This window comes from Mustela erminea, chromosome 12 (assembly GCF_009829155.1).
Source record: "Mustela erminea isolate mMusErm1 chromosome 12, mMusErm1.Pri, whole genome shotgun sequence".
In the NCBI taxonomy this organism is placed as follows: Eukaryota; Metazoa; Chordata; class Mammalia; order Carnivora; family Mustelidae; genus Mustela; species Mustela erminea.
The window spans coordinates 53715225-53740161 of NC_045625.1; the positions used below are offsets into that span (position 1 = coordinate 53715225).

Genomic DNA, 24937 nt, shown 5'->3' on the forward strand with positions numbered 1-24937 from the left:
AATTTACAAGGGTAATTCAATTTCAAAAGGAAACTTTTAGTGAATCTTTTTGCTAAGGTAAGAATTCTTTTTATAACATAGAAGATTTATCTGTAAGTTAAATTGTTTTATGAGTGTCCTGTAATGTGCTTACGTATATCAGGTCCCCTGAAGTTAGCAGAGATTAATAAATTAAAGCAGAGACACTAACAGTATTAGAAAAGTTTAACATCAGCTACTATCAGCCAGTTTCTAGTCTGATATTTTGTGGAGAGAGCTTGAAGGCATGTTTTAAAGGCACAGCTATAGGTGGAAAAATAGATGCATAAAAAGTGGTTATTGTGCAAGAGTATCACACCAGCATCAATGGAAATGTTAGGGGAGCACACTATGAAATTGATCAGATTTATTTGTTAAATGAATATAGATTATTTAAATCGAATACAGAATGTCATGGGCAAATAAGGTGAGTATTACTGAAGTGATTCAAAGGAGGTTCCTCCAGCTGGGAAAATCGACTTTTTACCGATGTCTGATGTTGGTACTGAGTACTGATGTTGGTACTGTCTTCCCTACCCCATATGTACTTTCCATGTCAAGAGTGAGTAGAATAACAACGTAGGAAGCACAGTGTCCCTAATATTAGCCGTAGAGCCTGTCCTGGAACCAAGTTGCAGGTTTAAATGTTTCTCCTACTCCTGTTCACTATGGGACTGGGCACATTAGTTATGTCTTGTGAGATTCGGTTCCTGAGCTCCTGAGGTGGCACCTGCTTTACTTGGTGCTTGGGAGGGTGACCCGGGAAGGCGCTCGCAGGGTGCTTGGTACAGCGCCTGCCGTGTTGTGGCTCTTCCACGAGAAGCTTGCAAGTCAGGTGCTGTGATTTACTCAGCAGCTGGTATGGGGCTTGCACACTGTAGGTCCTGAGTACTTATTTGTTCAGTGAGTGAATGCTCACCACCTCTTCTGAGGATTCCGGAAGACTTGGTCTCCCTTTGGTGGGTCAGAGCATTCAGTCAGGGACGGCACTGTGCCGAAAGTGGGAAGAAAAAAATACTAATGTGGCAAAAATTAAAATATTGTCTTTGCTCTGTAATGTCTCAAAATGGAGCCCTCCGAAAGTGGACTGTATAGAACTCTAGCACATCATAATGCTGACTTCAGTGTTTGCAGGTGACTTAAGGGAACAGCATCTCCTAGGAGCCTACTAACAGGCTAGATTCCTATGTAAATGTCTCCTTAGAATCCAGTATGGTTCACAACTGCCCATTTTTCATAAGGCCCTTCATTTGGGTTATAAGGAAATCCCAGACATAAACATAATCAGAAACAAAAAGGAACATACCCATAACTTTTGCCTAGCAGGGAACACTCAAGGCAAATGGTGTTTATGCAGGAAACCAACACTTTAAAATCCCAAACGTTTTCATGGGCTTGAATGGTGATATATAATTTTTCTCCTTTATGTCTCCAATAGCACGGAATTATTGCCTCACAAAAGTTTGGGAGCGGTATCTCCGTATTTTCTGTAAGATTTTCCTTTGAAGAAGGAAATTGGTTGCTTTGTCTTATTCATTAAAAATGTTACATAATTTATTTATTTTTTTTTTAATTTTTTAAAAGATTTTATTTATTTATTTGACAGAGAGAGAACACAAGCAGGCAGAGAGGCAGGCAGAGAGAGAGGAGGAAGCAGGCTCCCTGCTGAGCAGAGACCCGATGCGGGGCTCGATCCCAGGACCCTGAGATCATGACCCGAGCCGAAGGCAGTGGCTTAACCCACTGAGCCACCCAGGCACCCCAAAATGTTACATAATTTAAAAAATCATTTCATTGACAATGTATCTTAAGTGCCGAAAAATTTTGGTGCTGGCAACATTTCTTCAGGAGTCACTAGTTAATAATCTTTATCTCGTTGTTATTCATTTTATCAGTTATTAAGTTTTTCCAAAGTGTGTGTGAGTAAGCACAAATATATAGTGTATTATTTTTTTATTTTATTTCTTTTTTTGCTATGTGATTATTAAATTCTACACACATCATACAGTTAGGGAAGTAGACATATATGAATTTATTTAAATTTGTCTTTCAAAGAAAATACAAAACACTTGGTAGAATAAAAGGTGGAAAATGGTTGACAGGTGTGTTTATTGAGTAGGAACTCTGAGCTGAGCACTTTTAGTATTTTAAAGTGTTAGGAAATAATACTGCAAATAGAGATGATCTCTCCCAAATAATTTACAAGTAGAAAAGAAAGGACAATGGTCACTTGCAGTGTTTATGAGAAAGAAAAAACGCCAGATATTGGAATAAGCAAGCAACTAACTAATGATCTAACCAACTACTATATATAGATAGATTTGCTGAGCTCTCTGGGAGGAGACCCTGTGGGACTGTAACAGAAAGGTCACAGAGAGGAGGTGATTCTTCTGCAGGGTTTTCTCAGGGGTTCTATCACAAAAATAAAACAATGAAACAGATAACCAAGGATCTACCTCTCATATAAATGAATTCTGCTTGGCGATGATAGAATACAGTACGGAGGTTGATATATCCTGGGGATTTGGGGGGCAACAAATTTGGCATTTTGTTTAAAAATATTTTTAGTAAAAGAAAAACCTGGTAGAGAGCTTTCACCAAGATGCTGAGATACTCAATACTAAATAGCTTTAATTGGTTCATCTCTGTTTTTTTACTTTCAGTATGGTTAATAAATTGAGTCCGAATATTTAAATTATTTCTATGTATATCTTAGCTCTTAGATTTCAATGTAATCCTATACACATTGTTTAAACATTTTTATATAATATCCTTTAAAATTAATTCTCGTGTTTTTATTGTTTGTAATTATAATCTTGAATGAAAGATGGGAATATATTTGGGGTATATATATCTAATGATTCATTTTAGGTGTTTTTTTTTTTTTAAGATTTTATTTATTTATTTGATAGAGAGAGTGATCACAAGTAGGCAGAGAGGCAGGCAGAAGGGTAGAGGAAAACATGCTCCCCACTGAGCAGAGAGCCTGATGTGGGGCTCGATCCCAGGACCCCGATATCATGACCTGAGCCGAAGGCAGAGGCTTAACCCACTGAACCACCCAGGAGCCCCCATTTTAGGTGTTTTAGAATTGAGAAGATAATTCTATAGTCAGGTAAAAACTAGAGACTAGAACATTCTGCAAAAAATAATTTTATTTAAAAATTATTCTGAAGTTCATGGAATTGAATTTTGTGTCCAATTTACATCCCTATTATTATTACTATTATTATTATTATTATTTTAAAAATCAAGTGTGGCTCCCCAACTCAGTAGAAAGGAAAAAGAATGGTTTCAATGGTTAAGATGTGCTTTATTGTTGAGCTAACGTATCTCTTTTGAGGCAAATTTATACTTTTGCTACTAAAAGCGATGGATTGATATAACAACATACCCAATAATAAAGTAACCCCGGGCTTTATATGTCAAATTTTCCTAATATATTTTGCTCTCTGTAAATGACATCTGTTTCAGAGCATAGCGTTTCCTTATAGATAGAGAAAAAATATAAAAGGAAAACTATGGTAATTCTTTGACTATTGCTGTATTTAACTCTTTTAAAGTAGCTTTCAAACTTGAAAGGTTATCAAGCTTAACCCCTAAAGATAGAATTGAATCCAGTGTGTGAGATTCTATTTCTCTCTGTGTCCCCCACTCCCAGAGACAAATACAACATGAATGTAAGTTCTTAGAGGGCAGTGATCAGGTTTTCTTTTTTCATACTTCCCCTGATTCTCCATAAGGGAATATACAATGTTGATTGTTTAGTTGAATGTTGATTCTAACTCACAGATGTGACGAGATTATGACCAAAGAAATGTAAAGAGACATCTGTCTCCGGGTGCCATTACATGGATGGCCTTTCAAAGCCATTCTATCTACACATAAGTTGCTTAGTCGTTCAACAAATATTCACTGACTACTTACGATGTATCAGGCACTTGTGCCAGGTACTGGAATTACAGTATTGAGAAGACGGGCATTTTACTAACTTTCCAGTAGGGAAAGACAATTTAAGAAGTATCCGATGTTTATGGTTCTTTTTCCTTCACTGAAAAGCATTGCCATTAGACGTTCAGTAACTACTTTGTGCAAAGAGTAATGGCAGTGACTATTCAAACACCATCTGAGGGAAATGACTTAATGAAAACTTGTGACAATTTCTAAGGAAATAGTGAGGCCATGAGAATGGATTATTCTGATGAACAACTATAATTTTTTGCATCTGTGTGATAAAAAATATTTTTGTAGGCCATATACAGTAACACTAAGCTTGCTCTATGACATCTTGTATGTAGCGTGTAACTTTTCTTACAGGGAATTGGAAGTGTGTCAGGATGCCTTTCTGAGCTCGGTCCTAGCTCCAGACTGGAGCCATGGCCCTGGCTCTGAGTGGCGTTTGCACCATGCTCTTCAGAAGTGAGCAAGTGGAGAACTCTGGTGAAGCTTTAGGGAGTAGAGCTGGGCTTTGTGATGCTGATTACAAGGGATGCAACAAGTAGAAGACTATTCTGGCATTGGGGGTACACACCCAATAATTTTTCCAACTCCTCAGACATCGGTAGATTCATTGCTGGTTTTGCAATCAACGTGTCAGTATGAGGGGTGACGATCACTGGAGGAAGTAAGCTAGGAACAGAGGAAGTTGGAACTTGCTGGAAGGAGCCATGAAACAGTGTCATTAAGTTGGAATCAGGAGTACTGAGTCTGAAACCCAGTTTTGGTCACTTTTAGCTGTATGACTTTCAGCAAGTGTTGCAAAGTCTCCATGACTCTATTTCTTCTGCCGAAAAATGGAGATACTACCAACCTTAGGTTTTTGTCAGGCTGGATGAGTTAAGGGCTTTGAAAGGCCTTGTGCAGTGACAGTCGATGATGCCTTGTAAGGTGCTCAATCCATAATGTGGTAAAGGTGGGTAGGGTTTTCTAGGCTGTGATGATTTTCCACCCTGTTTTTTTAATATGTAGTGGTCCCGCTGACATTCAGTGAACACGTACTGTGTATCGGGCATTTCTTTCAGTTTTATCTGTGTGACTTTCTTAACCCTCAGTAACCATGTGAGGTAGCTAACTTTACTGTCCTTTGATAAATGAAAACCTCACCTTCAAGTAAGTTAGGTGACAGAGCCCAAATTTGAACCCTTGTAGTGTGCCTCTAGAGTGCTTTCTTAACCCTACTTCTAGTTAGTGAAGTGACTCTGTCCACAGTAGGGTGGTAGAAATAACAGAAAATACTATATAGTGAGGGATGGTTTCTGCATACTAAAAAGATAAGCTCATTTTAACTTATTCACATATTTTAAAAAGGATTGACACGATCACTTGTTATCTTGGATTTGTAGTTGTCTCTTTCAAGTTTGGATTTATTAATTCTGATATCTGATATACAAAATAAAGTTATAGCGGTTTCCAAGCTAATCTTTTCTCCGAAACTAAGCAGTCTTTCTCATTTGTTGTTTCCCCTGTTCTATCGTGCTTTTGTATGGAGGTCCTGAAATCGGATGTGTTTATTGTGTAGACCACAAAGGATACATAGGGAAAATAAAACAGTCTTAGAGAGAGGATTAACAAGTCAAGAGCCATACATAGAAATCCAGATCTTTAAGAACAGGCATCATGGTCCTTATGATTGATCTATGATAAAACACTCCCTCTTCCACTCACACCAAGCTAAAGTAATGGTTTTTCTTAGAAGTCTTGGAATATTTTTCTTCTGTTCTTATTATTTTTGGGGGAAAGTTGGGATATTTTTGTGAGATTTATTGACATCAGCTTACACCTGAGTAAATGTACTCTGAGATCTTTCTGTGATGACCTGAACAAAGGACATGAATTTTGATTTTGATAATAATTTCCTTGTTGAATTTTTTCAAACAGAGTCAAGACTTATTTGAATTATGGGTACTTGCTTTATGGATAATTCAGATCAGAGGTTCTGAGATTTGTAGCTCACTCTAGGGGTGTGAAGGACAGACCTGCCACCCTCCTCCCCTGTCACATTTCATTCACTTTTTTGGTTCAGTGGATCGATTTCCTTCTTAGATAAGACAGTGAATATTAAGGAGAAAGACACGATGGAAAGATCCAGCAGAAACTCCCCTTTCTCTTCAGAAAGACAGAGATCCCTCTTATGACTGCTTTATTATTTTGCCAGCCATAATTGGTAGTCATAGTAGTATAATAAAAATAACTATAGCCTGTTGAGAATGTCCTATGGGCCCCCCCCTGAATTAATGTAATCATTATAGGTACCAAAGAAGTAGGAGTTAGTCTCAATATTTGGTAGGTAAAGAAATAGAAATGTGTTAGCGAAAAGAAAAGAAATGTGTTAGGGAAATCTCCAGTCGATGGCTTGGAGTGCCCCTTTCCCATCTCATATTCCCAACTTCACTACTATCTCTCTTCAGTTGTCTTCAAGTAAGATGATGTCTTTTTTTAAGGATATTTTCTTTGTTTTCCAAAGATACAGGTTGCATCATATAATCAATATATGCCATAGCAGAGTTAGAGAATGGTCCTCGAATCTCAGTGTGGTCCTGCCGAAAGGAGGAAGAAACTATATGGCTTCTTTTTTTCTGTCCACTGTAAATATTTCTTCCTTCTATTGGCCTGGGTGTGCGTTGGTTTGTTCCACAGGCCCTGCTTTTCAGCGAGCAACAGTGACAGAAATTTCTGTGGCATTCCTATGTACCCGCACATAAACAATGAAACATACTGACTTTATATATCTGGCCCCCAAACACGAATAGAGATACTTTTCTCTTCTTATTCCTTCCAGTTCCTTTCAGAGATGGCATATAAAAAGCACAGTGGAGGCCCAGGCTGAATCGACTTGAGTTTGTGGCAGCCCCGAACACTATTGGGATCACTCTTGCCCTGAATGAGGAGTTCATTGTCCTCAAAGACATTATGTTAAAGCCCTTAACTGTGAACTTTCAGTCAAGATGCTAGACTTGCCAGTTAGTTACACAGAAACTATTCTGTCCAGGCTGGAATGTGGCAGTTTAAACAGGGGAACTTTGATCCCCAAGATAAAGTGGGGACAGACACTAGTGCACTGTTATCATCTTACCACAGTTTGAATTTGTTTAGAGTTTTTTTCTCGGTTTAATCTAAATGTCTAAACCTGCGCCCAGTGCGTGGTGGGATGATGTAAATAAATGAGCATTTTGTTAGAAAATCTTTAAGAAGAGCCAGTGTGGCTCGTTCTCCAAGACCCCCTAGTTAAGAATTACAGTGATGTTTAGTTATGTCAGTTAGGTTTCTTTGAGAATGTGTGCCAAACTTGAATCTCTGGGTTTGATATTTATGTGGCTGCTTATGTAATCTTTTAACCACTTCAGAATTGTCTTAGCCAGCTCTAAGATGGAGGTTGCAATAATAACACCTTGTATTTATTAAGCACCTACTGTATGCCAGGCCCTGTGGTAAGGCCTCATACAGCATGTCACCTTTAATTCTCACAAGTCCCTGATGCGGAAGCCATCACTATCATCATCCTTGTCGTCTTGTTGGAAATCAAACTACTCAGGCAGAGAGAGATTCATTCATGTCCTAGGTTTACACAGCAGTGGGTAAGAGTAGGAACAGCGGATTGAGCCTAAATATTCGGGTTCTGGAACCCTGCCCAAGGACCTCACTGGACTGCCCAGCTCATCAGGCCCGTGGTTTTGGGCAGGGCAGCCCACCTTCCGAGACCCGTGTTCTGATCTACTGCAAGAGCAGACTCTTGCCTCCTTGATCAGATTATCAAGAAGACCAGATAAGAAAAGCACATGAGCAAAACTGCACACTCTTAAGAAATGTACAAATAAATGAGATTATTTTAATAGCATTAACACATTCTAAAGATCATGTTTCTGTGAATAATCTCATAAGAAACCGCATCGCTTAGAGGTTGGACCTCAGCAAAGTGGGCTACCACGTCTAGTGCAACATGGTTGTGATTTTCACATTTATATTATTGCTGATGGTACAAATAATTTTGTACTTTAGAGAAAATTCGTTGAGCACAATACTGCATTTTATTCCAGCCTGGCATGCTTAAATAATATTTATTGAATATTTATTGGCCTCTGGATGCCCTTAGGAACCACTTTGCAGGGGAAGGAGAGGACTGACAATTATTGAAAAAAAAAAAAAAGGAATGGATGTAATAGTTCTGTCTGCAGCCAGTGAAATGAGATAAACTGTTGGATAATTATTGCAGAAATGTTAACAGTGTAAGTAGATGGTTTAAACATTTAAGAATTACCCCCAAATAATGTAGCCTAAACATGTACAGTAGCCGAAGTTTTTTTTTAATATTTTATGTATTTGACAGACAGAGATCACAAGTAGGCAGAGAGAGAGGAGGGGAAACAGTCTCCCCGCTGAGCAGAGAGCCTGATGTGGGGCTCGATCCCAGGACCCTGGGACCATGACCTGAGCCGAAGGCAGAGGCTTTAACCCACTGAGCCACCCAGGTGCCCCAGTAGCTGAAGTTTTAATACTGAATCCCATTTCCTCAATTCTTCTTTTCCCCGACTAGCTACAACTGCAAAATAGAATATTTTTAGAATGAATGCCTACTACAAAGTGTTTCTTCTAAAATTTATTTTGGCATTTTAAATATAATAGCTTTTTTTTTTAAAGCACAGGTATCTGCCCCATACAGTATGTATTTTATATCCCTTAGAGTATTTATGAGTATGTCATTTGGTAGTTCTTATGTTTACTAAATTCATTTCCCCAAAAAGACAGGTGTGGAGTCTTTGCACGCATGCATGTACATCTGAACGTGTGAAACGCAGCTTAGGGATTACAACAGTTTAGTCAAGGTCATAAGTGACCTGATGTGCCCTTGAGCATGCTGTTTATAATTGCTGTGGTTAGTTTTCCTTCTCACTGTTTTTACCTATAATGTCAAAACACAATTATATGGAGTTGGTATGTTCACTAATAGCAGTTTATCTCTGCATGGTTTATAGACAGAGTCAAAAGCCAACGACTATAATTACATCCATGTTTCTAACTTAGCAGTGAGCTAGACAAGTGTGGTTGAAGTATGCCGTGGGTAGAGTGCAGCCAGTAGGAATTATAGGGTAAAGTCATTGCTTTGCATTCTTTTGGTTTTACAATAATTGTTACTTTAATTTTGTTTTCTGGATTTTACCACTGTCTGTTGTGTTTATATGACCACATAAAGAGTGGTTGAGTTACGTGTCTCTCCACTCTATTTTTCTTCTGCTTGCCTCCCTCTATAAATGTACTGGTTCTCCTTTCACTTTTCTTTGACTCAGCAGACAGTACATTACAGTTAATAGTTTTCTGAAGCGGCCTGATATTCATGCTCTATGGAACCCATAAGACTTCCACTATTTGCATTATATGTTTAATTGGATAATTATGGGAACCATGTTGAACTGTTAACAACTGTCAAGCCTTTGATTAATCTTTTCAATGTTCATTGGCATGGTTCAAGTTAGCAACCGCAGCACAGACTTTTTGTTGTTATTATTGTTGTTGTTTTGTTTTTGTTGCCATCCTCGTGATTATTTGAGAGGGTGCAAATGATTTCTCTAGAAAAATATACACAATCTCTCATTTGGGCTCGGCTTATATATGGTGGCAGAGAGAAGCCGCACAATCTGTGGACTGCCCTCCTTTGTTCTGCCCAGGGAATAATACAGTTGAATCAATCTCCAGAAAAATAAGAAAGTCTTCTTATACTTTTCATGATCTCAGTGATATAAAATAGAAAAGAGAATCTTTGCTTTTGAAATGGTATTGATTTGAGCCCGTGGTTTGGAAGAGGTAACGGAAAGAGAACTGCCATACACATGAGGAATATTTGGTATTGGACCCTGGAACTAGGACTGAGTTATGTAGATCAGTGTTCTTTTGCCAGTGTATGCTTGGGTCATATGGGTCTTATATGACACGAAATGAACATTGGGATTAGGATAGCAGACAATTCTATTCAAACATAAATAACTCTCAGGCACCCTTAAGATTTCTTGTCTCTTTTGCTTTAAGTGCCTGTCAGTGTGCTTAAGGGACAAAAACATACTTGTTTTTCCTTTTGTAATTGTAATTGGTTTGTATTTTTGATATTTGACCTGACAGTTACAATTTTGTGTTTTTATATGCTTGTATTTTGGTACTGGATGGAGAAAACAGTTGGTCAGGTGTATAGTGGCAAAGTTAGAATGAATAAATAATGTTTGCAAACAAATCTTCGAAGAGTTTACATGGATGGGATAAAGATTTATACTATATTTGAGTGCTCTTTTTGTTTTCTCCGTATACGCTGCAACTCAATTTTATGAGAATGTTATACTGAGAAATATCAAGAGTTCTTTCCAGGTCGTGAATTTCAGAGTATAACTTTGACAGTACTATATCTTTGAGACCCAGGCTTTTAAAGATTTTATTTATTTATTTGAGAGAGCGAGCGAGCGAGAGACAGGAGAGAGGAACCGAGGGAGAGGGAGAGAGAGAGAGAGAGAATCCCAAGCGGGCTCCTTAAGCCCCGTGCTGAGCCTGAGGTGGGGGCCTCGATCTCCTGACCCTGAGATCAAGACCTGAGCGAAAACCAAGAGTCCAGTTCTCAACGTCCTGAACCTCCCAGGCACTCCTGAGATCCGGGCTTTTATGATTAGTTAGGTTCGGTCTGATGGAGGAGGCAGCGTCTGAGAAGACTCGAGGGAGGTGGGTGGGTATCCAGGCACTTGGGTGAGCACATGCGTACGCCCGTTGATGCCTACTGAGCTCTTCCTTCCATCAGCCCGGTGAAGCAAGGCCTGCTCTTAACTCTTTTTTACGTGTGGGGAAACTGAGGAACAGAAGTTAAATAATCTGCCCAGGGTCACATAACTATAAGCGATGGGATCAGGATTTGGACATAGGCGATTTTGTTAAACTATTATTTGAGGTCAGCTCTTCAACGGGCTTAGTGAAGCTAATCCAGGATAGGAATAAGCCCTTGAGCAGACTTGGTACTCAGTTTAGGTATACGGGACTCAGACTAATTTCTCTTCCTGGGAAATAAAATATTGGATTCTACCTGTCATTTCCAAAGTGTGTTGTTTTGAAGTACCATCTTAGATCAAGTGAATAGGGTTGGAATGGCCACTTCAGCTACCGGCAAAGCAATCCTGCTACTTATGTTGAAAGTGTATTTTCGTGCTTTAGTCAAATGCACAAAAGATGTGGGGGAGGAAGGATTGTTTTAGATGAGGAATATGCAAAGGGAGTCAGAACACCATTCTGACCTCTTGAGGTTGCGTTATTTTTATAAGACCGTTGTTTACAGTTGGAAGCTTTATGGTAATTGTACCTTCCATTGAGGTTCAAGATGGCTCTTCAGGCCGCTCATAATGGGATAATGAAGTGGAGAGGAAGAGTATGAAAGGAGAGTGTGGAGGCGCAAATTCACACTGCAGTACGTGTGGTGGCCCATAAATATTCATCTAAGAAAATTTCTTAGGTGCATTGAGCTGTGGATGAGCACCTTACAGCAAATTGCATTATATTTTGTTCACCGAATTAAGTTATTTCAGTTCCTGCTGCTTCAGATACTTTTCTTTCCTAGCATGGACCTGCCTTCTGTATGGAGACAGTCTGATCACTGTGAGCCTTAACTTCCGCTTACTTGGGTTTTCAGTAAGCTCCCCATCTCAGTAGTTGAGTCTTAGATAAAGTGGTCGTTTGAAAGGTAATGGGGAAGGGGATACAACTTCGAGAATGTATTTATTAACATTGAAAATAGGATTCATGGTTTTCAGGCATGATGCACTGTTTTCATCATATCCATACACACACATGTGTATGTATGTGTGAATATATGGAAATGTTTATAATTATTTTTCTCTATCCTTTGCACTCAAATGAAAAATTCCTGAGAACATGGAATCTGACTCAACACCTTGCTTAATACATAGTAGTGATAATATTTTTATATTGAGCTTACTTTGGATTTCTAGCATATCTTAGAGGTTTTACTGGAAATCTCCTAAGGTTAATATATATATATATATATATATATATATATATATATTTTTTTTTTTTTTTTCCTTGTTGTGCCTTAAGTTTTAAATAGACCAGACTTCTACCATGGGAAGATGCAAGGGCCCGACGACATGGTTCACCTCATGCCCTAACTAGAAATAGTTCCTCTCAGTCCTTGTTTTTCACTTTCTTTAGAGAAAGTCACCACTTATGAATCACGCTGGGGTTAAAGGTCTAAATTCCATACTACACAATCTAAACGTGACACTTTGCTGCTAGAAGGGTCCTGCCCTGGTTGCTAGACCACCTGTGTTTTTCCTGTTTTGCTCATGTTCTAGGTTGTGCTTATTCCGAAGCTCACGTGTCTTCTTTCCTTGGCCATTGAGATGACCAGTGGGGATACATTGGTCCTCCTTCTCCATAGTGGTGTTTGTTGATTTCCACATATGTTTCAGACCATTGGACTGTCCGATTTCAGAGATCCAAAATAAGACTTCGATCGAACATATGTATCTTGTTAGCAATGTTATGACAAATCACAGCAGCTGTATAAACTAGTCTTTCTGTAGTTTCACACAGGGGACTCCATTAACAATGGACCACTCTGTCAGCATTTAATCCTTTTTACCTCTTGGTTCCTGTGAACTTTTCTACTGGACATCAGGATCATTCTGACCCGCAAACAGAAGAAAATGTCAAAGACTACCAGTCAGCTGAATTCCCCTTGGTGCTTTCTAAGGTGATCTGGAGGAAGGCTGGCAATGATCATGGTTACTTTATTGGTCCTAATTAGAAAGATAAACAGGTCATCAGGATGGCTGTGACAGAATTTAGGATTAACTTGGCTTTGGAATTGTTTCTGAATTTAGCACCAGGGTTCATGGTCCCGAAGAGCTGAGCTCTGACGTTTGGAGTGCCTGTGGGACGAAGCAGGGCAGCAAGGACATAGCTTCTCCCAGGAACAGTCACAGCTGGCAGACTCATCTTTGGGAGCACTTTGTCATGTATAAGTCTACTTCTGGGTCTGATCATTTCAAGACATGAGAAACACAGAGCTCTCAAGGGACCTTTTACCTCTTTAGGTAAATGTCTATCTTTATTTTTCCATCAGGAAAAAAAGAGGGCACACTAGATGTTTAAGTACAATGGGGAACTTAGAAAAAGCCAGGTTATAGCCTTAGAATAACAATGAACAAAAGTTCAGGTTCCAGTTTAAATATACTTGACATTTGAACCCCTTGTTTGAAGGCCTTGCTTTAGGTCTATCTTCAGAGGACATCTGAAATTCCTTTGGCTTCCAGTGGATGGCAAGCGAACAAGAATGGATGACAAAGGGATATAAAGATAGAGCTCAAACAAGTTGTTGTTAATTCTTTCTTTCACCTAAGAGGACTAATGAAAAGCTTAAATTACTAAATTCAGACTAGACCATTGTCGCTACTTGCCAAATAGTACGTGCTTGTGCGTCTGTCTAATCCATATTTGAAAGCCACAAACAGAAGCACATAATTTGGCAAAACACCAGAAACATGCCTCGGCACACTTCTGGAGATTCTTCCAAATGACTTATTGATTCAAAAATTTGAGAGAGAGAGAGAGAGAGTGTGTGTGTGTGTGTGTGTGCGCGCGAGTGCACATTCAGATTGCCTGGAGACTTTTGAAATAATTTCTGCCAGCAAACCATATGTATTACAGTTGCTTGGTGGGGGGTGGGGGTAGTTTGAGGACTTTCTCTTAAGATTCTGAATTGTAGAAAACAAAAAAATAAAGCTGTTTATTGGGCAGTTACTTTCTCTTTTATATTCAAGTACAGACTTGCTACTTAAAAATCCTCCTCCAAATACAACATATCTTTACAACAGTCTTTACTTTGGAAAGTTAAAGCATCCTGTTTGTTTTTAAAATGTGTTTCGAGGTTTCAATTTTCTTCTAACCTGTAGGTCGCAAAGAATAATTCAGTACAAGAAAAAATTCTTTGTAGCACCGTGAAGAAATTTCCTACAGTAAATTCTTCTTTTCTAAGATTTTTACAAAAGTATTTTTTCTTTGTCAGGTTTCTGCTTGGTATAGAAAATAATGCGCTTAAAAAAAAAAGCGTATAATTTGAATTCAATCCAGGATACATGAAGATATTTAGACGGTAACTTTATTACAAGGCAGAAGTGGAGGACAGAGTCCATAAGAGATCTTTGGTGTGGTCCCCTTTCCCTTGCACGAATATTATTTTTAAAAGTCACGTGCGTTTATGTGTAGTATTTTATTTAAACTTTCCATCTTCCTTTACAAGATGAGTACTATTTTTCCTCACATAAAGATGAGAAAAATCATAGCTCAAAGAATTTAAGCTGCTCCAGGTCGTCCAGCTAGGAAGTGGCAAAGGCAGGATTAATCCAAAGGCTGTTGGACTCCACAGATAATACCTACAGCTTTCTCTGAGGTTGGTAAATATTACAAATTTGGATAATCATCTCCCCTCCATCTCTCGAATTTTAAGCCCTATGTCTCTGAAGATCATTGTATGCAGGTTACCTGAATGTATTTCCTTATTAAGGACTTTTTAAAGGGTTTTAAATTATACTTTATATTTGTAAATTACTTAGCACTTTTGTCTTTTGTTTACGGTATCTTACTTCATATGTATCCTGTTTGAGATATTATTGTTCCCATTTTACAGCTGAGAACCATTAAGTAATTCACCCAGTGGCTGGGGTTGGGGAGGGGTGTTTAAGTGTTTCGAATGCCTCGGATCCAAGGGCAAGCTGTGCTTGTCTTCCACCTCAAACGGAAAAACTGAATATGGGGAAATCGAGAACTTTCTGGCTTAATTTAAAAACAAAGTGGACCTGCAGTGTGTAATCATGTGTGTCTTTTGAGCATTCTTCTTACATTCCAGGTGCAAATTGATAACTGGTCGATCTGTTGTCATCTGTGTTTTTGAGGTGTACTAATGGGGTTTTCAACATCAGCAACTTTATTTATTTGTTTGACAAACGGAGATCACAAGTAGGCAGAGAGGCAGGCAGAGAGAGAGGAGGAAGCAGGCTCCCCGCTGAGCAGAGAGCCTGACGTGGGGCTGGATCCTGGGACCCTGGGATCATGACCTGAGCCTAAGGCAGAGGCTTTAACCCAAGCACCCCAACATCAGCAACTTTTAGTCCTTTGGTTTCTTTAGGCATAATAGGGTTACATAGATTAAGATTATTGAATTTGCATTAATGTAAAAAAAAGGGAGGGGTGGGGAAAGGAGGAAAAGAAGGAGTTAATTCTCATTGCTTTGATCTGTTTGTAGTGCTCTTTGAAATCGTCCCAGCAATGTGGTCCTTTCCCTCCTTCTACTTTTGCATCAGGCCCTTGGTAGGCAGTGTAGGACAATATCCCACTCCAGCCCTTCAGGTAGATAGGCACAACAAGGAAATGAAGATGCTAAGGACTTAAGCACCCTGAGTCCCAGGTGAGTAACAGGGCTTGCACTTGCGTATGCTCGCGTTATTCTTCAAGGTGTCAGTGCTGGTGAGTGGAGTGACTCAGGAGGTAGTCATGAGAGTCTCCCTGGCCTGGCGGTGTTTCCTCACCACGGCTCCATGTACCTTTCCCTCACTGTTTACTCCAGCTGCACTAACATCCCCTCTATTATCTCTCTTACTCTGACTTCGAGATTGACAATTGCCGCAACCTCAAAACCATTATGAATTCAAGTGTGTTCAGTGATTAGAGGCGGTAAATGTTGGCTGGTGAAGAAGTTGACGTGAGATAACCAGAAAAGTAATGAACTCTGGATTACTCATCTAAATATGGGACACAGGTGAAGAATTTGCCGAGCCTGGCGTGTGCAGAGAGGTAGTCTTGGCCTTGTCTGTGTAGAACTGCCGTCAGAAGGATCAACAGCAAGGTCTGCCTTACAGACTGAGGCCCATGGGGAGGATGGAGGCATGGACAAATTAGGAACTTCTTGTGATGGCCCATCCTCTGGGTTTTATCATAGATTTCATCAATTAATGGTTTGCAACAGTTAATGTGATTTCTCATGGTATAAGTCAACTAAAGCAAAAACATCCCCTATCTGTTGTCTAAACAATGTTTCTGAAAGTTAACTACTTTGGTACTGTTGATTTGACTTTCTCAAGAAATCAGTTAATTTAGTTAAAAAGCAAAGGTAACTCTACCACCTCTTGCCTGGTGCTTAGAGTTTCCAGAAGATTCCAATCCCTCAGCATGCTATCAGAGTGGAGGAGGCCCCACTTTAAAAAAAAAAAAAAAAAAAAAGATAATGCTCCGTCTTTCTTTGGTGAGTTCTAGCCGATGTAGGCTTAATTCTTGGGCCTCATATTGAATACTTGTTCTGGGGGAAACGTGATCCCAGGAATGCTGGTGATTTGCTGTTTCAAAATGGTGCTATGCTTTAGGTTTCTGTTCAAATCTTAGATTTCAGAAGAGTCAGTAACTGCAAATAATCTAAAAGGGGAAGAGTAAAGAATGCTTCTAACTTCCCTTTGAAATGAATAGCTCCGCCAGAGAAGCAGCTATTAGAAAAACAAAAACGACCAAGAAAAGCTGCTCAGCTCAGCACACAGAGGTAAATTTACTGACATCAGACTGAAAAATGAGGGCTGGGCTTTGAAAAGACATCCCTTCTGACTAGAGGAAAGCTTGTGATTTTGGCATGGCTACAGCCCTCCTAAGCCCCTGAGAAATTCTGAAAAACATTACAGAAGACTGTCCTTAATATTAATGGATGTCTTCCTGTGTGTGTGTGTGTGTGTGTGTGTAGGGAAGAAGGCCGCCAGAGAGAGAAGGGGGAGACAGTGAGAGAGAAAAGATCACTTAGGTTGAAGAACTACCAGTGAAATGTCGAAGTGTCTAATTTCTGGACTGCACTTTACGTCTGTTACTCTTCTGCTCTCCCGTATTTGTGAGGATGAGAGTAGCCATGAGGCACTTTAAATTAGCCTTGCAATATCACGGCCCTCTTCACAAACTCTTCCTAAAATACTTTGTTTGTAGATAACACTGATAGGAACCCAGATCGTGGCCTTATCTGTTATATGACATCAGAGGTGGAAAAAAAAAGACTGTTTCCCTGGGGCTCATTGTGGTGAGAGCCACATTAGGTTGTACCATAGTGAACAATTTCAGGGGCCCCAAAAGTGTGCAGCTCTGCCTCTTGGGAGGGGACTTTTCCTTTGCAGCTCAGCTCCAGGAAACGTGAACATTTGTGTTTTCAAGACCACATACCATTGGGAAGGAAGTAGGGGTGGAGATTCGTGCTGAGATTAAGTGGATACGAGATTCTCTGTACTGTGTATGATCTGGGAACTGCTAGATTTTATGTAGCTCTCTTTCTGGCATGCCTTCTAGAATTTTCAGTCAGGCCGACAAGAATACGGGTACTGGCTAAAGATATTTTTCATGAAATAATGTATTGACTCTTCAAGCTTGGACAGACGGACTCCTGTACAGCATGCCTGACTAGTGTGGCTGTAACTCGTGTGTGTGTGTGTGTGTATGTGTGTAGACATAGAAATCTGCTGCTGGATCATCCACGGTTGTACTTTGGGATACATAACTGTTCCCTAGCACGGTAAAGGAATTTAATAATTGTGGGAACCAGTTGTTAAAAAATAACTCGGAAGTTATTTTCAGAAAGGGAGGCCTTAACTCCTCACAACCAGGTCGGTCACTCCACCTTGGGCACTGGTCGGTTTACCTTAAAAGACGTGAGGCCTAGTCCCGTTTGACCTGTGGAGAGTTATGCAGATCATAAACAGAGAACTGGAGTTTCTTTTCAGGACTGACGAGGTGGAAAAAAACCCAGAAAATTCACCCATTTAGAAAGGGTGCCTTGATTTGCTGTGGAGCTGAAAACCGGGAACATGTTTTCCCAGACGTCCAAAGCCCTGTAGCATTGTTGGCTGGTTAATGAGTGATCTCCCTGGTCTGCTCAGCCTGTGTCTGTTTTCTTGACTCAGGACTGACACTCTCAATATAATCTTAATTCATTTTTGGTCTAGGTTGGCTAAATCTTCTGATTTGGCAGAGTCGAGTGTCATGCTCGTGTTTGCTCTGGATTTATATCTTAAGTTGAGGTTAAGTAACGCATTTACATAAATCAACTCAGCACTAGCCTCTGAAACGAAGTTGTTCTTCTGAGAGAAAAAGTAATTGTATTGCTTCCGAGATTTGCTTTCATTTTATAGGAAGGATTTCTAAATATAACATGTCCTGCATTAAAACCAACTCTTCCGTGGGTTTTGGTTCTGGAAAACAGAATGGAAAAAATTTTACTTGCAAGAACTGGTTGTAGCTGTTACTACAATGGGATGACTTTTGTGGAGGTAGATGTCATGTGCTTTAAAAGAAGGATTTGTGTTTTCTAAAAAGAATAAAAAGGTCTCTTCGATAATAAAGGCAATGCAGAAGTGTGAAGAGACTTCACAGTTACATCTGTCAATATTTAAGTAGAGGTGTTTTTCACATAATAGTGATTGATTGTGATTCATGCAAATAACCTTTTCAGAGATTAATTTCTCTTAAAATAACAGCAGAGAAAACTGTCATGCCTGTATTGGATGGGTCATCATCTATTAATTCATGTTCTATTTTTTAAAAATTTACTTTAATTAAAATTTACCTGCACTTACTTCTAAAGCACAATAAAAAGAATATTTTATCCCCCCAAATTTAGGGATAAGTGACTGTAAAATATATGTTATAGTTGCAAATGCCAGAAATAGATGGGAAGACTTAAGAGACTGGTTGCGATTTTAAGTTTCTCGAAAGCATATAATGAACACTTGCTACGTTCAATACTATGAAATATTAACAAAACAGTATTGGCTATGAGATATAATATTAAATGTCTGGCTTTTAAATGTAATAGTTTGTAGGGCTATTGAATGGAATTTGCCTTGTAATCTTGCAAGTTTTAAATGTGAAATAACTTTACGACAAGTTTTTATTTTCATCCTTAATGTATTTTTTTCCTAGACTGTTACTGCCATCACTAAAATATTCTTCTGTATGCAGGGGAGAAAATCCTCTATCCTGAGTCTTTGTGAGTATATTTAAGATGGGCCAAATGACACGGGGTCGCCTTCATTATAGACAGCGTATTTTCCTCTGCAGGATGGCATCGTACAGCGTTTTGGTTTGTTTAAAGAAATTACTATTGACTCCTTAAGTGTTTTCCATGAGGTTCCATATTCCCTGACTTGATCTCATTTTGCTCCATTTAGCAATAGTGTGGCTGGCCGACCGCTCATCCTTCTTCCTCAGTTCCCTTGGAAAGCTAGGATCCATATTTCCAGTCTCTGAAAGGTGGAAGCATGTGTTTTGTCCAGCTGAGTCTCTCGGTCTGATTTTTTTTTTTCCCGGTCCTAATACATGTTTATTCCTACATGTGACAAATCTGCAGTCGTGTTTTCTTTCTGAGTTATAATGACTCAGATGTCATAATTAATTTGATGAGCAGGTGGGGGTTATTAGCCTTGTGCTTCACTTGCTAATAGCCGCACAGTTTTTCTAAAGTACTCTTTCAACTAAGGAGGCATTTCTTCACATAGAATAAACAGTACAGCACAAAAGCCTCAGTTAGATAACTATCCGTGGGCTTGAAAAGCTGCCAAGCAGATGTTGTTATTGGAGCTGGCCCAGGCGAGATTGGGCAAGGCAGATGCTCGTGGGGAGGGGAGGGGGGAGGAGAAGGGGGAGGAGATGTAAGAGAGCAGAGGTTGTGGGGAGAGGGGGAGGTTCCACAGGACTCTGATGCTCTCTTTGCAGGGGTTGGGCCACATTTTGTTGCTGTGGGAGTTGTCTTCTCATGAGCCACCTCCATGGTCATGGCCGTGGGTTGGTCTCTTGAAATGTACATAGATGAGGATGGGGTGGGGGGTGGAGGGGACCGTCTCTAAATATCCACATGGGAATGAATCTGAGTGTTCATCCAGCAGTCTGAGACTTCTGGTTTGCATTAGGGCGGCTGTGTGCAATTTTTGAAGGGCCCTACGGAGACTCTGCTTCATACCTACCCACATATGTAATGGACATGACGGCCCTGACATTTGCCAGAACTCATAGGTTCTGCTTTATTGCTATGAATCAGGTTGTGCAAATTTAAGACAAAATGCTGTTTTGTTTCCTGTCACCTCACTATATAATTTTTTTTCCCTGAGCATTTCCCACTCTTTATTAAAATGTTGCAAAGTAACAGCACACTTTGAAAAATTAAAATCAATCTTGGAACATGTCAAATTTGTATGAGGTAAACATGCAGAGGGTTAATCTAAACTGATCTTGTTTCTGTCCTCTGCCTTCTTCTTCTTTTTTTTTTTTTTGGTGATCTAAGGCTTTTTAAAACTCATCTCTCACTCCCCTTCACTAGATTAAATTCTGTAATCTCATTTTTTCTTTGAGCTGATCTCAAGCCAATGGTCTGGGGATTTTATAGCCAAGGGATAATTTTTGATAATGGGCTATTAAAACACTTGCAGCTCCTATCCTGTCTTTCAAATTAGTGTGTGCACAGATTGTCTTTCTGGGGAAAAAGTCTTTCCCTTGGCAATAAGCAACTGATTATGGGCCACAAGCAGCATAAAAGCTTCCTGTAATGCTTATACGAAAAACATAGGTAAATAATAAATGATAAATAACAATGGGAATGAACAGTACAGTGGGAGCAGCAAGTCTGCCCAGGATTTTTGTTTTAATCCTTTGGAGAAAAAGTCTTGTTTTCTCTGACTGAGACAGATTTAGTATGTTCTGACAACAGGGTCATCTAACAGTTTCCTTAACGATAGAAGTACAGTGGCTTGAGACAGCTGTGCGAGGTCACGTAACTTTCATTGTTGTTTATAGTGTAGCTTATTAATAGGTTAAAATGAATAACTCGTGGGACAGAGGTCAGGTAGCACCTGTATAAATAACGAATCTGTCCTTCCAAAATAGGTAATGCAAAATTAACATACATAGTTTGCCACTTTGTTTTTTTAATTCAGTTCAACTTCCTTTCCTTTCTTCAGCTTTGAGGCATGATTAAAGTAAAAGTTTGAAGTTCGGAGGAGGCACACAAATTTGTTTCCTAATACTCCGTTTTCGTGTGACTGGGATTTTGGTAGCATAATGAAAGCCAGTATCCTCTGGCTGAAGGAGATGTCTGATTTTACTTCTGCATCATTTTTCAGAAGAAAAAAATTTTAGATACACAGGCATATGTAACGTAAAGTAACATAAAGCCACCAACTGTGAGTCCAATGTGACGTGAATTGTGCTGGGGGTTGGCATGAATGCTTTTCTTCTTCATGTGTAAAATGAGGCTTCAGACATATCTTATGTGTGAAATGCGTTGCCGCAACGTGTGCAGATGGTAAGAACACATATGTCTCAATACCATTCTCCTAGCCTGTATGCTTTATCGCTCAATAGCCTGACAGATGCATATGGACGAATTCATTCATTGCCATCTCTGCTGATGGGTAGTACTTTTGGAAATGATGTTGTAATTTGGCAAACTGAATCGTGGTGGGGGGGCGGTGTGGAAAGTAATGAAGAAGTGGCACCATTATGGTCTCGAACCCAATACTTAGAGTTATAAGACTTCTTCACATACAAGGTTTTTGGTACTCTGTAATGTTAAAAAAGAGGGAAGAAAAAACCCTAGTGTCACATTTGATGCAGAATTTGAAAAATGCCTGTCTTTTTATCAGTGAAGACGGATGAGAAAGCTCCTGCATCATTTTAAATATGCACAGAAAGAGATACGGTGTTATAAGGGATGTCAGGTTAAAAAAAAAAAATAAGAGGTCAGTCTATGGATGCAGTCTGTAGAACTGTGTTTAATATAGTAGAGCACCTCATAACGTGAGTCACTGTTAGGAAGAAATGAGCATTTGAATGCTGGAACTTAAGTAATTTGCCTACAACAGGAGAATTACGTGCAACAATTACTAATATAACACTGCTAGCTAGTAAAGTGGGCACCAAGATGACCTCTAGTCCAGTAAATGGTTGTGCTGGGTACAACCAATTTATACCTGGGTATAAAATTGAAGTCCAGAGCAACCACCATCAATGCCTCTGTAGTTCTTCAAATTATGTAGATGTTTAATTCAACGAATATTTGATTAGTGCCTACTCTATGTCTTGCCATGTGCTAAAGGTTGGGGAAATACAAAGACCCGTGATCGTTCCTCTCAAGTTTATAATCTAATCTAGCAAAGGAAACAGAAAGCTAACTACCTGTATCATATAAGACAGATGGTAGATGATGCCATATAGGTAGCTAAAAAGAGCCATTGGCTTCCACCAGAGAGGAAGGTTCTGTGACTCAAGGAAAGTGCTTGAAAAAGGTGTACAGTTTCCTCAGATGGGAGTGTGAGTAATGGGTGTCCTGGAGGCTGAGAAAAGCACTAGAAGAGGTGTCATTGGAATGGATAAGGTGAGTGGGCAGTTGAGCTTCATGAACAATATGGGGGAGGGGGAGTGGGGAGAGCTGTAAGAGAGTAGGCTGATGCGTTAGGGCTGCTGAGGGCTTTGGCTGCCATGATGAAGAGTTGCCAGTGGGTAACTCTTCAAGTGTTTGAGTGGTTATGATCAGCTTGTCTTTTAGAAGACAACCCCGATAGCAAAATGGAGGATGGATTAGAGAAGAGAGAAAATGGAGTCAGGGGAGGAAGGCATTTTAAATGAAGCTTTTACATTTTCATATGAAATATTATCTTTGTTTTCTCCACACATATGTGGTACAGCATAAAAGATTTAGAGCAAAAACCATGGACAACATGCCTATTCATTTCAATGATTAAAAAAAGTTTTTATTGAATACCTGCTACCTGCTAGTGACATTTCTGAGGGCTGTATATACAGCAGTCAACAAGATAGACATGACCTCTGCCCTCAGGGAGCTTACCTTCTCTTGGGGGAGAATGATCATCAAGCCAACAAAGTAATAAGTAATTTAGATTGGGGTACTTGCTATGAGGAAGCAAATAGAATGATACAATACCAGTGTGTAGGTTAAACTGGAGGTTGAGTACGGGGTCTTTGTTACTTAAGGTCCTCTGGGAAAGCCTTTCTGTTGGAATGAAATATGAAAAAAAAGTAGCCTAATATTGTAGTATTTTTGATATTGATTTGTGACCTCATTTATTAATATGGCCTTGGTTAAAAGTCCCTTCGAGGCGTTTGCACTTACAGAGATAACCTCAGGAACAGGTTAACTCTTCAGGTTTATCAGAAACCTCTCCGTAAGGAGCAAGCTTGCTGTATTTCAGTATAAACGGCATTTACAGAATCCTGCTTTAATCTTAGGTGAGCTTCACCGTAAATGAAATATATAAGAAACATTTCATGTGTAAAAGATCCGTATATGGAAGACCTTTGCTCATTTTACAGAAAGGCTACTTTTTTCTGTGATATTTTTCAGTGTCCCTTGTTCTACTCCCAGTAATCTATTTTTCTGAGAAATCCCTTCCAGAGAATAGATTTGTTGGCATGCTTCTTATCCTGTGATGAGAATTGTGCAGCCAATCTAGTTTTTTCCTTTTCCTGGTGCACCAGGAAGCTCAAAGCTTAAGGTGTGTGTTCATTTGTCTGTTTTTCTGTTTGGATTCTAAGATAGTATCTTCTACTTTGTGTCTGTCTTTGTCCCTTGGATTTTGTGTTTTCACCAGTGGATTATTCCAGCTTTCAGTTAATGAAGTGTCAAGTCCTTATTTATAATAAGAAATTTTTTAAAAAGTCGGTCCTCAAATTTGATGCTTAGGATTCAGCTGAGAACAAGAACAATGGGAATGGATAGATTCTGAAAGTACTGAGAAGCGAAACCTTGAGGGTTGGAAGGACCTGAAGGTTGGTGGCAGGCAGAGGTCTGCTCTCCTGGGTGAATACTATAAAGGCTATAAAGAGGAAGATTAGATCTGCAGCAGGGTAAAGACTTGGATTTTAGAGAAGCTCTTGGTCCCATGCCCTGCTGAACTGCTAACCAGTCAATTAAAAAGAATGCTTAGAACACAAGAGGAAGGTTATGACTGGGAATACGGATTTGAGAATAACTGAGGACTTGGAAGTCAGTGGGGCTGTCGGAGGAAGGATGGTTTCTGGAGAGGTGCTGCAGATGGTCCTTGAGGGATGTTTACAAGTGAGCAACTAGGGGAGAGGAGAGGTACCCACACTCTCCAGCCCGGAACGTTTGTACACTTTTATCCAACCAAGACCCCTATCCTCAATCCTTCAGCTGACTTGTGTTGACTCTTCCTTGTGGGCCCTTCTGAGACATTTTCTGTTGCAGTAGGTTGGTTCTCCCCACCATTGTCTGAGATGGTTGCTTGTCCTATGGGCTCTTACAGCTCCTCACACTTTCCTGTCACAGGGCTTACCACAGGGGAATGGGATTGCTTATTTGAGTCTCCTTCCCCACACTCCATTGCAAACTTGTTGACACATGCTTCTCCAGCTTGTAGCTCCACGCCGCCACATCGCTGCCGCTCAGTGTGCTTGAGCTAAGCGAGCAAGTAAACTGGAAGGAGTCATCCTGAAATTGAGAGAGAGGCTGTCTCAGACCTGTTAGGAGAAGGAGATGAGTGTCTGCAGAGAAGGACACAGAGTCAACAGAGCGGTGTTCATGATCTGCATCTACCCGGTCTTGGTCTGCTCGAGCTGCCCTAACCAAACACCTGGGTGGCTTCAACAGCATCAGTTTATTTCTCATGGTTCTGGAGGCTGAGAGGTTCAAGATCGAGGCATGGGCCAGGAGGTTCCTTTCTGAGGCTGCCTTCTCACAGTGTTCTCACTGTGGCAGAGAGAAAGCAAACACGATCCCGGGTGTTCCTTTTTTCCTCAGAAGCACACGAATCCTACCAGATGAGCGCCCCACCCTTGTCACCTCATTTAATCTTAATTACCGCCGTAGAGACCCTGTGTCCAAAGAGGATCGTGT

The 24937-nt window shown here is 39.9% G+C and overlaps 1 protein-coding gene and 1 long non-coding RNA gene across 9 annotated transcripts in view; both read left to right on the forward strand.

Moving 5' to 3' along the window:
• LOC116570311 lies at positions 1-23730 on the forward strand. Its single transcript, XR_004277387.1, has 3 exons — positions 1-11; positions 7210-7216; positions 22314-23730. It is a non-coding gene; the product is annotated as an uncharacterized LOC116570311 (long non-coding RNA).
• NFIB (nuclear factor I B) overlaps positions 1-24937 on the forward strand; it is a 226237-nt gene that overhangs the window by 22254 nt on the left and 179046 nt on the right. The window lies entirely within an intron of this gene.